Consider the following 19,346-nt stretch of genomic DNA (forward strand, 5'->3'; position numbering starts at 1 on the left):
CCGTGTCTTTCCTTCTGACACAAATCCGACCCTCTTTGCTACTGCACCATCTGTACTGGCCAAGATCCGGGCGTCCTGCTACACATTGCACTGTCCAAACCAAATTCGGTCGTCCCGCCATAGACCATAACCGGTCACCGTTGCCCACTTCGACTATTCGAGGAAGGTAAAATCTTTGTTCTGATTTTGCGTAGAAAACTTAGTTTATAAAAATATTTTTTGTCTTCCTAAATTTCAGGTGTATTTTAAAAAATATATAAATGTGAGACCTACCACATGAGCGTTTTGTTAATAACCAAATTTGAGGAGTATATCTGTTTAACTCCAACAAACTTACGATAAAACTTAGAGGAGGAATATCATGACGATTGAGTGAACGACTAAAGGCTGCTGGAATATAGGGCGTCGAAGAGAAACATGCACAATCACCCTAGACAGTGAATAAGGCTCTCACGGCTAAAGTGTTCAAGGGTCACCTAGAGATTCTAGGTCTACAAGACATGTATCATTTAGTCTAGGGCAAGTGGAAGATGTCATTGGGTATGTTGTATGTCTTAGTTTATTGTAATCCTTATGTAAACATTAGGTACAAGTAGGAGATTGTTGGGTTTAGTGTCCTGAGCTCGTGAGTTTATAATTTGTAAATATTTTATTTATTAATAATAAAAGTTATTTATTATTTCTTTGCATTATTCGTATTCCAATAAACTAAGATCCAATGTTATTTAATGTAACTAGAACAGTATATATTTGATATACGATATATATTTAATATACAGTATATATTTGATATACAATATATATACAGTATATATTCGATATATAAGTGAATAATGTTCTAGTAATAACCTAAATGGTCTATAGTACATGGATAATGTTGGGTACTTTATCTTGGTAACACCATGGATAAGGCCCGCTTTGTTAATAGTTACAAAGAACTTTATCCAAGTCGTTCATGTAGAGACATGTGAGTGGGGGTATCCTATACAATGAGTTTGTATAAGACCGGACCATGAAATAATTAATCATTGGCTCTAACACCGTTAGTCAATAGATTGTTATCTTATAAGATGACCATGTAACTCGATCTTAATCCTGAGAGAGTTATATATTCCTGCCTATAAGGGATTGTCCTTTGATTTGTATGGGTGAGAGTGACCCAGCTTGCCAACTCAATAATTCTACTATTTTGGGGACGAGACCGAGTGGGGAGCTGGAAATATAACTATGCAAGATGGAATTCACTCCTTCTCAAATTTAGGAAAGTAGATGAGTGTTCCCTTACATGTTGACTCTGGGACTTGAATAAGAGGCCTCATCCTCTCACTGGCCTGAGAGAAACTTCCGGTTATTGGTCGGACTATAACTGGGTTGTTCATTAGAGGAGCAGTGATATTTAAGGAGCAATATGTAACTCAAAGGTAAAACAGTAATTTGACCCAACTAGAGTTACAAGCACTCGTGAAGGATTGACTTGCCATTAATGGTCGTACATCCATGGACACGAAAGTATTCTGCAGTGAGAAGAGTGTAGTTACGGGTCTTTAGTAGAATGACCCGCATTAACGAATGTTGATTAATTCGGTTAATGAGTTTGACTGATTAATCTCGCATCGTCAGAGCTTCTGATCTGTAGGTCCATTAAGTCCCCTTGCTAATTCAGAACGGGTAAAACGAGGATCAAGAATTATGAAATAATTTGAAATGTTCAAATTATATAAGAGAATGTGATAAGAAAACAATAGCCAATTGGATCTAAGAACCTTTATGGTTATGCAAACCCCTAGATCACAAATGCTAAAACCCCCAAATCGAGATGATGTCAACCCAAGGAAGAAGTTGGAACAAATTTACCTTGATGATCAATATCAAGAGTAAAAAAACTTGTTTCTAAACTCAAGATTCGAACCACTCCACAAGATAGCTTGATTAAGGCTTCTTGAATGATTCTAGCATGCAAATCTAACACTCAAGAATTGCAAAGAAAAACAAGTTCTAGGCTTTTGAAGCTAAATAACAACTTTCATTCAACATCAAAAATCTCTCTCAAAGGAAACAAACTAGGCTATTTATAGACTCCGAAACAACTCTAAAAGTAACCTAAAGGCATTTGAAAGGTTGTAACTCCAAATTACATGATGGCCATAACATCCACTAGCTAAAATGTAACTTAAAACACATAAATGAAATGTTTAAAACTGAAAATATAATAAAAAGAGGTTTAAATCCGAGAATTGAAGTCTTGGTCACCCTTCAAAGTCTTTCTAACCTCCCAATTCTAAATGAAGCTTCACTTGAAGTAGTTTGAAGTGTAGTTTCATTAATTGATGGATGACTTGCAATAAATGAAGCTTGAGATGCACTTAAGTTCATTTAATGCAACTTAAGTTTATTTAATGCAACTTAAGTTCATTTAATGCAACTTGAGTTCCTTGAATTGAACTTGGCTTTATTGAATGCAACTTGAGTTAAACTCCACTTCAACTTCAGCTCCTTTAAATGAACTTAGAGTTCATTTAATGCAACGCCTCCCTTAAGCTCTACTTGGAAGATATTGACTTGAAAAGTTCCATCTCTCTCTTGATCATCCCTAGCCGAGCTCACCAAGTATTGAACATGAGAAAGTAAAGCTTGTTGTAGCTTCTTGGCTCTTGATCTCGTTATGGGTCCTTGAGGCATAACAATGGTGCTTCCTTGGTTCACATCAGAATGTATATAATGTATATTGATACAATATATAAATATATGTTAATTTTGGATAAAGATTCAAAATTAATACTATGTATTATGAGAGAAAAATCCCTATTTTAGAAGTCCTAACATTTTATTGATGCTTATTGCCTTTTATTTTTAGAGTGGGGGCTAATATTATCGATGGGAAAATCCATATTTTCTACATAGGAATTAAAAAAAAGAAGATATCTTGATGGTCTTGGGATTTCCCCTAGATTTAGGAGAAGATATCTTATATTAGCTATCTCGACCATAAAACACTTTCAAAACCTACTTGCATAAATATAATTAGGGTTTGTTTCTTTTTATCCTTCTATGACTTTATTGCAATTTTGCCCACTAAAGAGAATCCCATTTAGGGTTTGTTCTAATATGGGAGATCTTTTCCAATTATATGCTCTATTTTCTGAATTTTTTTCTTATTTTTTTGGTGCTAAGCTATGAATTTTAGAAGTTCTATTTTGCATTTATTTTTACAACTAATATTTATATTTTCTTCTATATGCAGAGATGGCAAATTTTGTAGTTGAAGTGCATCACATTGGTTATTTTATGCATGAGCTGTATATTAAGTACATAAGTGATAAGGTGGATCACTATACAAATTTTAATCCAAATTACTTGTCTTTCTTTGAGGTAATTGGTGTTGTTGAAAAGGTTGGGTACTATATTTATCTAAAATTGTGTGGTAGGGATTCAACAAAAGAAGTGGGTGGTTATTGACTAATAGAATCTGATAAAGATGTCATAGAATTAGCTAGCCTTTTAAGTGATGGAATGACATTTGAGATATATGTAGAACATGAATGTGAGGATGAAGCAATACTCTTAGACAATGATAGTGATGCATTACCTTATATAACTGGTTGTGAATCTGCATTTGAAGATGATGACAATTTGTTTTCTAATATATATATTGATAAGGATTTTTTTTTAGTACAAAATGTGGGGGTGCGGGATCGAACTCACAACCTCATGGTTGGAGATATATGTCAATTACCGCTAAGCTATGCTCGCTTTGGCTTTATATATATTGATAAAGATGTGGGAGGTACTACTTCAAAACCATCAGGAATCATAGGAACAGGTGATAATGTTGAGAATAATGATGCGGAAGTGAAACTGACTCTAGTGAGCTACTCTCATTAAAAGATTCGTCTGATTCTGAAGTTGATGTGAGAACAAAATATCATGTTTATAGAGAAAGAACAGGTGAATTAGGCATGTCATTTAACTCATTGAAAGAGTTCAAGAATGTTATGGATGATTATGCTATTAAAGGAGGATGGCAAATACGATTTGTGAAAAATGATAAGACTAGAGTTAGAGCCAAATGTGTGGATGGTTGTAAATGGTTGGCTTATGTTGCCAAGGTACAAGGAGAAATGACTTGTCAGTTGAATACCTTTTGTTGGTGAACACTCGTATGTAGTAGGTCCTTCAACCATCCACGCTTAACATCTAGCTGGATAAGTAGGCAAATTGTAAATGATGTGAAGGATTAACCAGATATGAGATTGAGAGCCATCCAAGAGAGGGTACAACGTAAGTACATTTCACAAATTAATAAAGTGAAAGTTTTTTGAGCAAAAAAATTGGCTTTAGATATAGTGCATGGATCACACAAAGAGCAAAATAGTTGATTATGAGAGTATTATGAAGAGATACATAGATCCAATCCTGGTAGCAATGCTCTTTTGAACTTGGATGTGCTATAGGAACAAGAAAAGGTTGATGATCAACCAATTGGTAGAATTATAACAATCAATACTTTTCAATGGTTATATATTTGTCTTTATAGATGTCGACGAGGTTTCATTGCTAGTTGTAGGTCATTTATTGGTTTAGATGGTTGTGATTTAAAAGGCCTTCTTAGAGGACAATTACTTGCAGCAATTGAAAGAGATCCTAATGACCAATACTTTTTCTTAGCCTTTGTAGTAGTTGAGGCAGAGACCAAAGACTCGTGGACATGGTTTTTGACTAAATTACTTGTCGATATTGGAAGTCAAGAAGTTACCTTTATATCTTATCAACAAAAGGTAATCTCATTAATTTTTTAAATTACAATTATTTTTAGTTTCTTTACATATTCATGACATGTTTATTTTAATTATATTTCCAGGATTTAGTGCCAACCTTCAATGAATTAATTCCAGAATCATAACATCGCTTTTGTGTGAGACACATCTATAGCAACATGAGAAAGAGGTTTCCTGGAATGCAGTTGAGAAAGCTTTTTTGGCGAGCAGCCAACGCAACTTATAATCAGCAATGGGATGCAAGAAATGAAGAAGGTAGATGAAGGTGCATACAAGTGGGTGTTAGCCTTACCTCGTGAGAAATGGAGTAAGCATGCCTTTAGTTGTGGGTCTAAGTGTGATTATGTGGCTAATAATCTATGCGAGCTATTTAATGCTACTATACTTGAAGCTAGAAACCAATCAATTATATCTTTATGTGAATGGATTATAACTTATCTAATAAGAAGATTTAAAAAAAATAGAAATATGATTGAAAAGTTTGAAGGTGAGGTATGTCCCAAAATTAAAAAGAAGATTGAGGAGGAGAAACTACGTAGTAGGAATTGGTTACCTGTGTGGGCCGGTGACTTGAAATTTCAGGCTAGAAATGGTTGTGACAAGTTCGTTGTAGACCTTGATTCAAGAACTTGTAGTGGTAGGAAATGAGACTTCACTGGGTCGCGTCTCTTATTTACCCAACCAACGGTTCAAACTTGTGGCCAAGTACAAATTTCAATGTTATCAGTCCACCAGATCTTAGAAGAGCTCTCGGTAGGCCAAAGAAATTAAGAAGTAGAGAGCTCGATGAACTAAGAAAATGTAGCATAGTTGGTAGGAGACACTTATCTATGAAATGTAGTAAATGTAAACAATATAGCCACAACAAAAGAAGTTGCAAAGGGCCAATCGATAAAGAAAAACATCCATAGGTTAGTACTACAAATAACTATATATTTGAGTTGTGTTTTTATCCCATAACTGTTATGAACAATATATTTGTTGTAAGTTTATTAATTTTTTTAAAACTTTTTAAATACATTGCAGGAAAGTTCATCTTCTCAAGCAGTTGAAGTGAATAGGCGGTCCAAGTTGCCTATCAAAGTTAGAAGGGCATAAACTTGTAAATGAGATTATGTGGTTGTAAAAGCTATTTATAGATTTCTACCATGATAGTTGTGAAAGTATGAGAAAAAATGTATATATATATATATTTTTTTTGTGATGATACTAAGATTTTGTAAATGAGTACTTTTGTAATGGCAGGTTTGTAATGAAGGTGTGGAAATTTTTTTTGTAATGACAGATGTGAATTTCTTTGTAATGACTTGACTGGATATTTTTATGTGTCTCATTATTTGAACCTTTTAAGTTTTATAAAAGTTTTGGCTCATGCAAAATAAGCTAGTTTTGTAATATCATTCACACCACATTTCAGTTTTAAAAGTCTTGTCGCACAAAAAATAATTTTCATTATTCACTCTCAAAGATTACAAAAACCCTTAAAAGGAAAGTTTGAAATACAATTAAAATGCATACAACAATTTATCCTTCAATTTGACAGCTTTTCAAGTCAACACACAACACTTGAATAATCCATGAGGAATGGAGCTTTCAGTTTCATTGTGGAATCCGACGCAAACAATTTCATATTGCTCACCGTCTATATTTTTACATTTAATTCATAGGAATATACAAAAAAAAATTGAGATTTGGGGGGGGGGGGGGTGTTGTGGAATGCAAGTGGTTAACTTCTGTTTAACCAAACCAATTTGCACAGTTTGATTATTCTGAAGAAGCCCATCTGTGAACAAGCATTCACAAAGAACATAGTGAAGTTATTTCATCAGCAACCTATTGCTTCACATAATCCAGTTTGATATGAGAATCCTGTATTTTGTAGTTCCAGCACCAACTTCCAGTATCCTGCTTATCAATAGCTCAATGAGATCTAACTGAGCTTTAAAACTTGAATAGTTGAAAAATCAAGAATGAGTATGATATTGCGTACTCAATTTCTGAAAAAAGGTGAAATCTAATGCGAAAATTATACCAATTTGTAGTCATCTGGAACTTCAAATACATGATTACCCTGGAGAACACGAGCATGAAAATTCAAAATGTGCTTTGACTTTGAAGAGTATTTCTTTTTGTAACATTTTTTCTAAAAACACCTCTGAAGTAAGCCACAAATTACTTGAAGTACTTTAACTGTCTCGAAAATTTCAAAAATATTTTTATTTGTATAACCAAATAACATGAAAATGTTTTAATTAGTTCAAAACATTATTCACTAATCCAAAAATTATACCAAACACAATCTCAATAAACTAAAAAATTTATAATGTCAACTTCAACCACTATGGTTTATTTTAAATGATCTGATATTCATGTTTGACACTCACTAAGCAGATAGATGGATTATTCAATCTATAGAAATTTCTCTATAAATCTTGTATGAGTTTGAAATCAGGTTATAGTAAACGCCCAGTACCTCCAATAAGTAGTTTTGTCAATCCTACAGTTTATGACAATTGAATATTGTATTCATATAGAACTTAACTCTCAAATAGAGAGTGTTTAACACACTATTCACGGCATTTATGGTGTGAAAATGCGAGGATATCTAGAAATAAATCTAAAAAAAGGGAGAATACATCGAGCGGGACCTAAACTCTTGAAATTTCTAAATCGCTTTGATTTTCATGATTAAATGCTTAATAGTTGTTAGTTTTTGCGGAGCAGATGAATTCAAATTAGGGGGAGAGGTGTGCTGCCAAGTTTCGCGAAGAATATGTTAAGTATGGAAAAGAAGCGCTGGCCAGTAGCCCGTAGCTCGTCTGGATGCTCCAGAGTGCGTAACAGTGTAGTAATTCTTTGAGCTGAAAATGTTACCACGTTCGTACAGCCTCCAAGAGGTGCCTTAATTTTAAAGGACTCGGTATTTAAGGAAAAGGGGGACCAACCACCAGGGATATTCAAACCCCCTTGGAAGTTACCATCTTTTTTTGGGAGAAAAAGAAGACATTCTCTCATTAACAGAGGGGATTTTTATCGAAGAAGGAGCTGAAAGATTCGAGTCATGCCCTTGAGTTACACTGTACACTTAAGGAAGCTTCTTAGTCTCTGCCCTCTCCGTTGATAATGATTTCACCCTTGTTTTTTGTTATTTTCTTTTGCCATTTTAGTATGAACTAACCTTCACCTTTGGGGAGGGGATAGTCCCAGCGCTTGCTGTTTATTCGTTGTTTATCTTGTACAACTTCAATGACTGTTTAATGGAAGTGTGCTTAATTTTTTGTCTCACTACGCTTGTGTGGCCTACTTGTTTAGTGTGTTTTCTTGCTTGAGGTTCGGAAAAGCCCTTGTTGAGTAGCTTAGCTTTCGTTAATTGTATTAGTCCTGTTTAAGACAGGAGGGTGGATACCTAGGGATGGGATTCACCATACAGTGCCTATAAATCGTTTGCCATGTGTATCTTAGTTACGGTGGGAAGCAGACTAAAATATATCTAAGGTATCTTGGGAAAGAGCCATGAGGGTTTGGGTAGTAAGAGTTGAGGTGTTGAGCGGTGGTGTCCTTTCGAACAAAAGAGCAGCGGTAGGGAAATCCACCTCCCCGATTTACTTACCACTCGTTTCTCCAACGTATTTCTCATCTTCTTTGCCGATTGTTTTTGGGAGTGCTGAGAATTCGCAGCAACTGGTTTCTCACTGCTTGTTTAATTTCGATAGCTTTAGAAACTGACTTAATAGACCATTGATTATCTTTCTTTTGGTTTTTTTTTTGGTGATCGAAATTCCCAAATCTGTTTTTTTATTTTGTAATCCATGTGAAGACGACCTTGCTTTTATTCTACAACAAATTATTTAGTGTATACTTGCACTAACTTTCCTTTAGTTGTGAGGAACCGAACAAGAACCAAACCTATAAAACAACACTCATGCCCTCAAATTCAAACTTGTGTAGGGATAATCTATAGAACCAAAACTACACTCTGAACTACAGAAGAGGGCAAAGTAAAAGTACACTATATCATTATAGGGACAGAGTAGGCTGGATACACTCATAGACAGTCATATTGATAATAATCTGATATTGGAAACATAACTTCTATCTAGTAACCTGCCAAAGTAGGCCAAGTGCAGGATGTAGAAGGATGAGATATGGTGCTCTAGAATCAACATATTTGTCCTTACCTTCAACCTGCAATAAGAAAATTAGTTAAACAAGAACAGAAATAGGAGAATATTCAAAATCTAAAGAATAAAAAAAAATAACTCCAGTTCATATAAAAATAGTCAATGACGATTTCAGAGGAGCACCATTACACAAAAATAGAAAATAAAAATTGAGATGAGATGAACCTTAAAAATGAGCGAAGGCATTGATAGAACTGAAAAGATGGAATCGTGTGTGAGAGAGGTAGGAGTCATGGGTGATGATTCAAAGGGATCGAATCCCCAACTGAAGTGGTTGATCGCTTGTGATTCGATTCGATTAGAATTATATGTTACCGGTTTTTAAAATAGAACTGTTTCTATTTAAAACTAGAGGTTAAGTCTCTTGGGGAAGAAAATGACTTACATTTGAAGATCGTTGGCAAAACTTCTTTCCCGAGCATAGATCTTGTGACAGCACGAAGAAATGTTCCCAAACGCACGATTGAACACCACCACTTAGTAACCTTGCTATCCTCTAGCAATAAGAACTTGGATGTGGGATCCTCCTTCTTGGAAAGGAAAATGTACATGAAAAACTTGAGATAGTAAGAGCGAGAGATTTGTCGTACAGGAAAGATCAACAACCAACCTAACACAGAGAAAGCCCCTTTGTTTTAAAGGAATGAAGGAAGAGAGAGTGGGAGTACCTTACCACCTCCCAGTAAAAAATACTGGGAGGTGGTGAATTTGTTAATTTTGTTAATTAACAATTAACATAATTAACAAATATTTATTTATTTATTTATATTTAATTTATTAAATAATTAATTAAATTAAAACTATATTATTTAATTAATAATTTATAAAATCTTAATTAATTAATTAAACATAATTTAATTAAATCACATCTAATTAAATTAATTAATATTTGAATCATATTCAAATATACATATCCCTCATAACCTATAGTATTTAATATGAATCCAATTCACATTAACCTATAGTTTTAATATGAATTCAATTCATATTATTCTCTCATAATATATAGTTTATAATGTATCATCATACATTATATTAACTTGTGTCATACACAATTAACTCAAATTCTCTTTAATTAAATTTGAATAATTCAAATTCCTTCCAAGACTTAATGTTCTTAATTACTCTTTACAAGCTAACAAGGGGACCTAATGGACCTATAGATCAGAAGCTCCAACGTTACGAGATTAATTGGTTAAACTCATTAACCTCGTTAATCAACATAGTTTAATTACGGGTTACTCCTCTAAAAACCCGTAATTGCACCCTTCTCATTATAGAATATTTCTATGTCCACGGATATCGACCATTAACGACAAGTCAATCTTACACGAGTGTTTGTAACCACAGATGGGTCAAATTATCGTTTTACCCCTGTGTTACATTTTGTACCTTAAGTACCGCTGATCCTCTAATGAACAACCCGATTATGGTCCGACCAATAATGGAAAGTCCCTCTCGGGCCAATGAGAGGATGTGGCCCATTGTTTAAGTCCCAAAGTCAGCACTAAAGGGAACACTCATCTATTCCCCTAAAGTCGGGGATGAGTGAATTTCATCTTGTAAAGTTATATTCTCAGCTCCCCACTTGATCTCATCCCCAAAATGGTAGGAATGTTGAGTCGGCAACTCGGGTCACTCTCACCCATACATATTAAAGAACGAGTCCTCACGGGTAGGAGTTCATAACTCACTTAGGATTAAGAATGAGTTGTCTGGTCATCCTATGAAATACAAACTCATTGTATAAGATACCTCATCTCGCATGTCTCCACACGAACGACCTGGATCAGGTCGTCTGTAACATTTACAAAGTGGGTCGTATCCATAGTATTGTCAGGATAAGGTATCCAACTTTATCCATATACTATATAGACCGTTTAAGTTATTTCTAGGACATTATTCACTTGTATATTTAGGGTATATCAAATATATACCCAGTTTATATACTGTCTCGGTTACATGAAAATAACCTTGGATGTTTTTATTGGATTTGGACAATGCAATGCTATAAATTCAACAACAAATTGATTGAATATCAAACCATAACTTTATTGAATAAAAATTTGTTTTTACATAATTACAAACTATGAGTTTACGGCAACACACCCAACAGAACCAACTTGCCAATGGATTTTAATTTGTACCGTTAGTCCTAAAAGGCAGCCACGTCAGCATTCCGTTAAATCTTAACCTAATTTTTAACGGCAATGACTAAATCGTAAACAATTTTAAAGTACATGGACTAAATCGTTACTTTTGGAAGTTCAGGGACCAAATCGTAACTTTAATGAAAGTACAGGGACCAAATGTGTTTTTAACCTAAAAATTTTAACTATTTAATTAATTTTTATATTTTAAAACATTGAAATAAAATGTATGAAATTTTATGTACATCGTACGTGTTTCTTACTAGTCTAAACTATATATAAATGGGGCTATAGAGGAGAATTTTTACCTATGGGTGTGATCAATAATATTGATAACTATTTATATAAAACCATAAAACATATTATTTGTTTAGATAGAGAAGTTAACCTCGAGATGTGACTGTTCGATAAAACAATATGTCTATTATGGTGTGATTACAGAACACTTATAAAATGAAAGAAAACGAAGTTTTGGTCATACAGTGTATTTTTTTCTTTCTCTAAAATGTCTATGAATGTTTTTCTTTTATTAGAGAATTCAAACAGTTTCTCCCTCATTTATTCTTTTTTCTCTTGAAAGAGGATAAGCATTATCCCTTGAGTAAAAGGTGTTTACTACAGTGATGGGCGGTAGTGGCTTCTTCCTCTCGAGAGTTTCGTTGTTCTTTAAACTTTTTTAGTCGATGAAGAGGTAGAGTATAAAATTATATTTTATGTTCGTATATATTTTAATATCTCTCTCTATTTGATCATAGGGATGGCAACAGGCCGAGCCGGGGCCGGGGGCCCATCCCCATCCCTACCCCGTTGGGGATTTCTTCCCCCATCGCCGCCCTCGTCCCTGAAATGTTGGGGACGGGGATGGGGCGGGGATTCCATTAATTTAAATCTAAAATTTATTATAAAAATTACATTTAAAAATTTTAAATCCACATGCAAGATATGTGAATCTCGGGTTTTTGGGCTGAGTAGCCCTTTCCATAGGCCCACTATGAAATATGTCCCCACCCCCAAAACCTATGTTTTCTAAACATTTGCTAACATCATTTTCAATGCAAAATTACTCCCCTGCCCCTCCACTAATTTGGGTATTACAAATAGTTTCACTAGTTTCCCTCATTTTTTTCCTCTATCTCTCCTTTACGCTTGAATTCTCAAACGTCTGTGGTGCTTGTCCTTCGATTAACCCATTCTATCGAAGTTCTTATTGGGCAGTAATTTGTCACAATCGTATATCTCCGGAAAGAAATCAGATTTCATTTCGTGTTTTCTTGCCTCTCCAGGACTTCTTCTCCGACTACCATTCCGTCATTTGATACAGTCTCCAACGACATTTCCTGTCAACACTAGGTGCGTTTTATCAATTCATTTGATGTTTACGATTATTTATAACATTTCGAACTTGTTTTTTGTTTGTGTTTGGTGATTTGTTGGATGTTTGTGATGGATTCTTCCCAAACATGTATGTTCGATGTTTATGTATGTCGATTTTCGGGTTTCCCTGATTTCATCTAGTTAGGGTTTGCGAAAATTGATTACGTATAGTTAATACTGATCAATAAGCATGATTTTCATATGTATATACATGTGTTAGTTCGGATTCGTTAGACTTCATTGTTACACGATGGTTCGAGTGCTTGTTCGTTTTCCACAAAAGTGAAAGCGAATGCATAAGAGAAAGAGAGTGTGAGCGTGGGCGTGGGTGTGAGCGTGAGAGCGTGAGCAAGATATTGAGAGAGAATGAGAGCCTGAGCGAGAACGAGACATTGGGCAAAACCTTGAGCGAGGCCGTGAGCGTGAGCAAATCCTTAAGCGAGAGAATTTACAAAATGTGATTGTCCAGAATTGATGGCTTCCGTCGACCCTTTTATTTTTCTTTCTTCCTTCAACGAACTCTACTGTGATTTGTTGTTTGGTTTTGACACTGAAAGGCTAGTTCCATATTTATTTTTGTTGTAGGACTAAGATAGCTCGTATATTTAAGATTAGCGAGGATGATAGATTTCCGGCCTAAGTTACTAGCTTGTAACACCTCAGCAATGAGAACAAGTATATCAAGCAGAAGTTTACTCCCGAATAGTTGGATATGTTTAGGAAAGGAATGATATTTGCATGATTTGTGAACCTGCACATGATGTTCTGTAGTGCCTCTCGGTCCATTACATTTTGATTATGGAGGTTGCCGACGACCCGACAAATTCAATAAGCTTCAACATTGGGGGTACTGTTGTTACATTCTCGAAGGGGGGTTTCTGGTAATGATTGGATTGTGGCAGCCATCTGGTAGGGTCGTCTAGAAGAAGGTCTAGAAGAAAAGGCTTCGACATCGATACTTCAATGACAAGGTTGACCTAACTCTTGAAGAGTTTGAAAGAATATACAAGGCGACTGTCTTGGACAACGACGAGGGCACTGTGAAGGTCACGTTGGTATACTACACCGAATTTGTGATGATGGACAAGAGTAAGGCAAAGTCCAACATTAATGACGACCTGTTTGAGGACGTTGACGATCTTGACCTCTTCAACCACATGGATTGGGCGACAACTATATGAAACAGGACACTGAATGACCTTCATAGTGCGATTAAAGACAAGGTCACACACTACAAGTTGAAAGCGATGGATAATAGCAAGTTCCAAGTGAAGTACAGTCTAGCGAGTTTTCCTCCCGTATTCCAGGTAAAATACTTGTCATTACTACAACTGTACATTTTACATTAGAAGTCCATATTGTGCGTGAAACTAATATGAGACTGCTTCTTTCCAGGCTTAGGCTTACGAGGTTGGTTGTTATCAACCTGCTTATAGAGTCAAATGCAGAACGGTTGTACCGGAAGGCAAACCATAGCAGACAGAGTTGGTAGGCATGCAAACGCCAGAGGTTGTACATCATCGACTTGTAACGATGGGGCCGGAGGTGGTACCTCATCGACTCACAAGGATGGCGTCGGAGCTAGTACTGCATCGACTCGCAACAATGGCGTCAGACCTACTGGATTGCACGACACGTTAGGTTTTGTCAACAATGTCGAGTTTGATGAGTTGCTACAGTCCTACATGCCAATTGGAGAGGAATGAGCTGTTATTGGGGACAACCAATCAGACGTACCCACTTCAACGATGGTAGAAAACGCTGGACCGACCGTTGAACCCACCATATCAAGCACAGATTGCGCACAGTCCATGCCCGACCGACCTGTCAATAGCCGATCAACCATACACACCAAGATGTCAAAAGCACCTACTTTGTTGAAAACTGATGGCACACATGTTGACGTACATCATTCGATCATCTCGAAAGCTATTCGAGGCGTCTGGACCTTTGTGCTCACAAGTTCGCCGTGTTGGACTTGAACCAGATGGTACGTTTGCATTGCCCCCCTCTCCCACACATTGACCGCACACCTCATTTATGCTATTCTGTATGTAATCTATCCGTGTTCCGCATATCCTAAGTTGGCGGGAAGGAGTATACAAAGAAATTAAGGGTAAGATGCTCTTGATTAAGCTATTGACATGGAACCAAAAGCGGGAACTTATCAACCTTGTGCTCGACCTGAGTGAAACCTTCGTACCTGACATGAGGTTGATTTCGTGTACGGTATACACCACATTGTTGACCGTTGGATTCTCCTGGCGTACGATTTGCACTTGGAGAAATACCGGTGTATGACTCCATCCCGCATCACTTACCGGCAGCGAGCTTTTTTAACATCTTTATCCACTACGTCAAACCATACCGTCGCTTGCGCACTTATGTGGGTTGTTCCAATGTCGGCCAAATCTTCGGATGATCGAGTGGCCTGTACACCACATCACCCAACAGAAGAGGCAAGTGGGCAAGTGGACGGGACGCACTTGAAGGGGAAGTTCAAAAAGGCTTGCTCTTGATTGGGATAGCCATGGACGGCAACTACCAGATTTGTCCAGTAACCTTTGCGATTGTAGACAAGGAGTACGACGCTTCGTGGAAATGGTTCATGGCGAATCTAAAGAACGTGATTGGGGAATCATATGACTTAGTTATAATCTCTTACTATAAAATTAGTATAGTAAATGCGGTTCGCGCGATATTCCCCAAAACGTTTTATGGGATGTGCACGTACCATCTATCGATGAACCTAAGGTCTCGGTTCAAGAATGATACCGTTACGAAGTTGTTTTCGAAGTCAAGTACGTATTCCACAACTCACAGTTCAGGTACTAGTGGGACCAACTTGTTCGGTAAGCAAGTGCTCCTATGGCCAAATACTTACAGGAGATTGGGCTGAACGGTGGGCCCATTGCTACCAGGTTAAATGAAGATACATCAACATGACAACCAACAACGTGGAGACTATGAATTCTATATTGAGAGAAGCCAGGGAATTGCCCGTCACTTTGGTACTTGGGTATATACGGGATATGCTCTAGCGCTGGTTCCACGAAAGGTGAAACTATCCTGAATACGTTGAGATCTTCTTGCACAGTTGTTTTAGAAGTCGCATACATATAAAGTTGAACAAATGGCTGGTGTAGGTTCCATGTTGAAGATGGGCTTTTGAATGGCATAGTAAATTTGAATGCACGTCCCATGCAAGGAATTTAACCCTCTATAAATCTCATGCTCACACGCTATAGCAGCAGCAAGAACGAAGAACATTAATACCCCTAATTGATGCTGGTGGATTCCCTTATTACCTCATACACTGAGCCAATCATGCCCGTCGGCCACATGTACGAATGGAAGCACCCTGATGATTTCGAATCCAGGACCATCCATCCATCGGGTTACGTTCCACGAGTAGGTTGTCGGCGTACCAAAAGAATCTCATTTGTGTTGTGTGTGTTGCCCTACACTCGTAGTTTATAATTATGTAAAAACAAATCTATATTCAATCAACTCATATTCAATCAATTTGTTGTTGAATTTATAACATTGCATTGTCCAAATTTAGTAAATTAAACATCCAAGGTTATTATCATGAAACCGAGACAATATATATTTGATATGCCCTCGATAAAAAACTGAATAATATCTTGAGAATAACCTAAAGGGTTTATAGTTTATGGATAAGGCTGAGTACCTTATCTTGGCAACACTATAGATACGAATACCTTTGTAAATGTTACAAATGACCCAATCCAGGTTGTTCGTATGAAGACATGCGAGTGGGGGTATCCTATACAATGAGTTTGTATAAGACCGAACCGTGAAATAGCTTTTCTTTAGATGTTAGGCTGTTGACTAACAGATTGCTATTTCATAGGATGACCAAGCAACTCATTCTCAATCTTGAGTGAGTTATGGACTCTTGCCCGTGAGGGCTCGTCCTTTGATCTGTATGGGTGAGAGTAGCTTAAGTCGACAACTCAACATTCCTAACATTTTGGGAACGAGACAGAGTGGGAAACTGGAAACATAACTCCGGGACTTGAAGAAGGCGCCCCACCCTCTTATTGGCCCGAGAGGGACTTTCGGTTATTAGTCGGACCATAATCGGATTGTTCATTTGAGGATCAGTGGTATTTAAGGAGTAAGATGTAACTTAGGGGTAAAACGGTAATTTGTCACAGCTTGAGTTACGAGCACTTGTGAAGCATTGACTGGTCATTAATGGTTGTATATTCGTGGACACGAAAATATTATGTAGTGAGAAGAGTGCAACTATGGATCTTTAGTGGAGTGATCCGTAGCTAACAAATGTTGATTAACTCGATTAATGAGTTTGACCAATTAATCTCGTAACGTTGGAGCTTTTGATCTGTAGGTCCATAAGGTTCCCTTACTAGCTCACAACGGGTAAAACAAGAATAAAGAATTATGAAATAATTTGAAATGTTCAAATTATATAAGGGAATATATATATTGTATATTGATACATTATATATAATATATATTAATTTTGGATAAAGATTCAAAATTAATACTATATATTATGAGAGAAATGTTTGAATAGAATTCAAATAATTAATATAAATTAGATTCATATGAAAACTATAGGATAAAAATAATATGCATAAGATTTACATTACAACAATACATTATACGAGAGAAATGTTTTAGAATATGATTCTGTTTTGGTAATAAATAATTAAGTGTTAATTATTTATTTAGTTCGTGTATATATATATATATAGATATATTTATTATTATTATTATTATATTAATTTATTTAATTAAAAACACTCCCATGCAGGGGAGTGGGAACTTGGTTATGACGTAGGGAGTTACCCCACGTCATCCAGGTTTTCTGTTTTGCAATTGTTCTGCAAAAACAGAGACATTTTAACTTCCCCAAGCGTTGCACTTTTCCTTCATCTCTCTCAAAACAAGTTCGAAAGAATTCCCTATGATTTCATATACCGGTGCTTCCACAAGCAGTCCTCCGTACCCAGAGAATAGTCTAGAAGATTTGGTGGTGGTGTTCGTTTGTGATTTCTTGAAGAAAAGTTCTTCAAAAGTGAGTTGTTCTTTTCGCTGTTTTTTTTTTCATTTTTGCATTTGTGGTTTTTGTTCGTAAAAAATTCAAGAATAAGGTCTCCAATTCCACTGCGGTATTAACGTCCCATCAATCAGCTGGCTAGCGAATTTGTATAAACAAGTGCAGTCGGTGTGGGAACACGGGTCACAACAGAATAACATATTCCAACCCAATAACAACCCAGACATGTGATGAAAAGCCAGGGGATAATACCGTAACTGGCGTAAGTTCCACTCAAGAAGACCAAAATCTGGGCTATGGAAACCCAACTGTATAAGTCATTGATGTCTCCATGTGCATTTATTATTTCCATGCAATTCTGATGTAATACAGGAATACATTTATATATGGTACTGCAATATCTCTTGCTCTCGTTCTCGTTCACGGTCAAGTTGTCAGTTGCATTCTCACTTACTCGCACTCACCTTATCATTCTCAGTCTCACTCTAGGTATCGCTCTCGTTCTCATCCAATTGACGAGACAAGTGACTTGATAGTTTCGATCGTTTAATTGCGCCATTTAATTGGGTTTATTGAAGTAGTTTTGAGTCTCATCGTCCCATTAAGCCATACCTACCTATCCATGTACGTAATAAATGGGACCTCCTTTATGTATATATACACCAATACAGTATGCAAGGCTGAACACACGAAATTTATTGGAATAATAGAATGGCGAACAAATTTTACGCCCCAACGACCAATGCATGCAGTTTCAAAGAGGAAATTCTAACTGAGTTGTCGTCCATCAAATCAAGACTTTCTTGAATGCTTGGTGAACTCAATGAATACATCGACCGAAGTATCAGGTTGGACTGCACTAATACCTACTTACAGATTATGTCGGATGAGCTCAAGGTCCATCTCGACGATCTGCAGGAACGACATATGAAGCTACTAGATCGCTGCATGTTGTTGGAAATCCAATTCGCTGTTAGAGGCAAATAGTTGGAAGCGACTAATTCATCATGTCTCCAACCATATATTTTTGGAAAATTTGTAATATGTAATCATCTTCATATATTTTTGTCATCATATCAGCGCTGGCATGCAATGAACTATTACTTCCGTAAAAGTCGTATCTTGCAATATAGATACTTAACTATAGACATAAACTAGTTAAACACCTAAGTAATAAAATGAGCCAAAAAAAAAGCAATGAAAAAAATAAATAATGATAATAATCGTCCTCCCTTTCGCTCTCGATCTCGGTCTCTAATGCGGTCGTCATTACTCATCCATGTCGTATTTCCAACAAAATCACGACTTCTCAGATTCCCAATGCACGTGCAGAACCCAACCGTCACACCCATCTACGCCACTTCCTTTATAATGTTCTGGCATCACAATATAAACAACAACCCATTTAATAATAATCGTCCAGCATCATACAATATGTCGGGAAGGTCGTCTAACGAGGCAACAAGTGCCAAGAATAACCATACATCTTCTTCGGTTGGAGAAAATCAACTTCTTGACTCTACACAAGTTGCACTTCAACGGGCACGTCAGGAAATATAAGAGCTGAAGGGAGAGCTTCGTGTAATGTAGCACGATCTCAAAAACATGAAAAACATATTAAAGGGGATGGAGAGGACGAGAGATTTACTGGAAAGGTTGCTTAACGAAGAGCGCGGCGTCAGACTACGTCTGGAAGAGAGAGTAACGGAGTTGCAGTCACGCGTGTTCGTGTTGGATCACTCTAAATGAATTAATGTACTACACAGGCTTTATTGAAATGAAGAAAGTTTATTTTGAATAATTCATTATATTC

The sequence above is a fragment of the Momordica charantia genome (genome assembly GCF_013281855.1).
Source record: "Momordica charantia cultivar OHB3-1 chromosome 9 unlocalized genomic scaffold, Mcharantia_2.0 BLBB01000009.1, whole genome shotgun sequence".
NCBI lineage: Eukaryota > Viridiplantae > Streptophyta > Magnoliopsida > Cucurbitales > Cucurbitaceae > Momordica > Momordica charantia.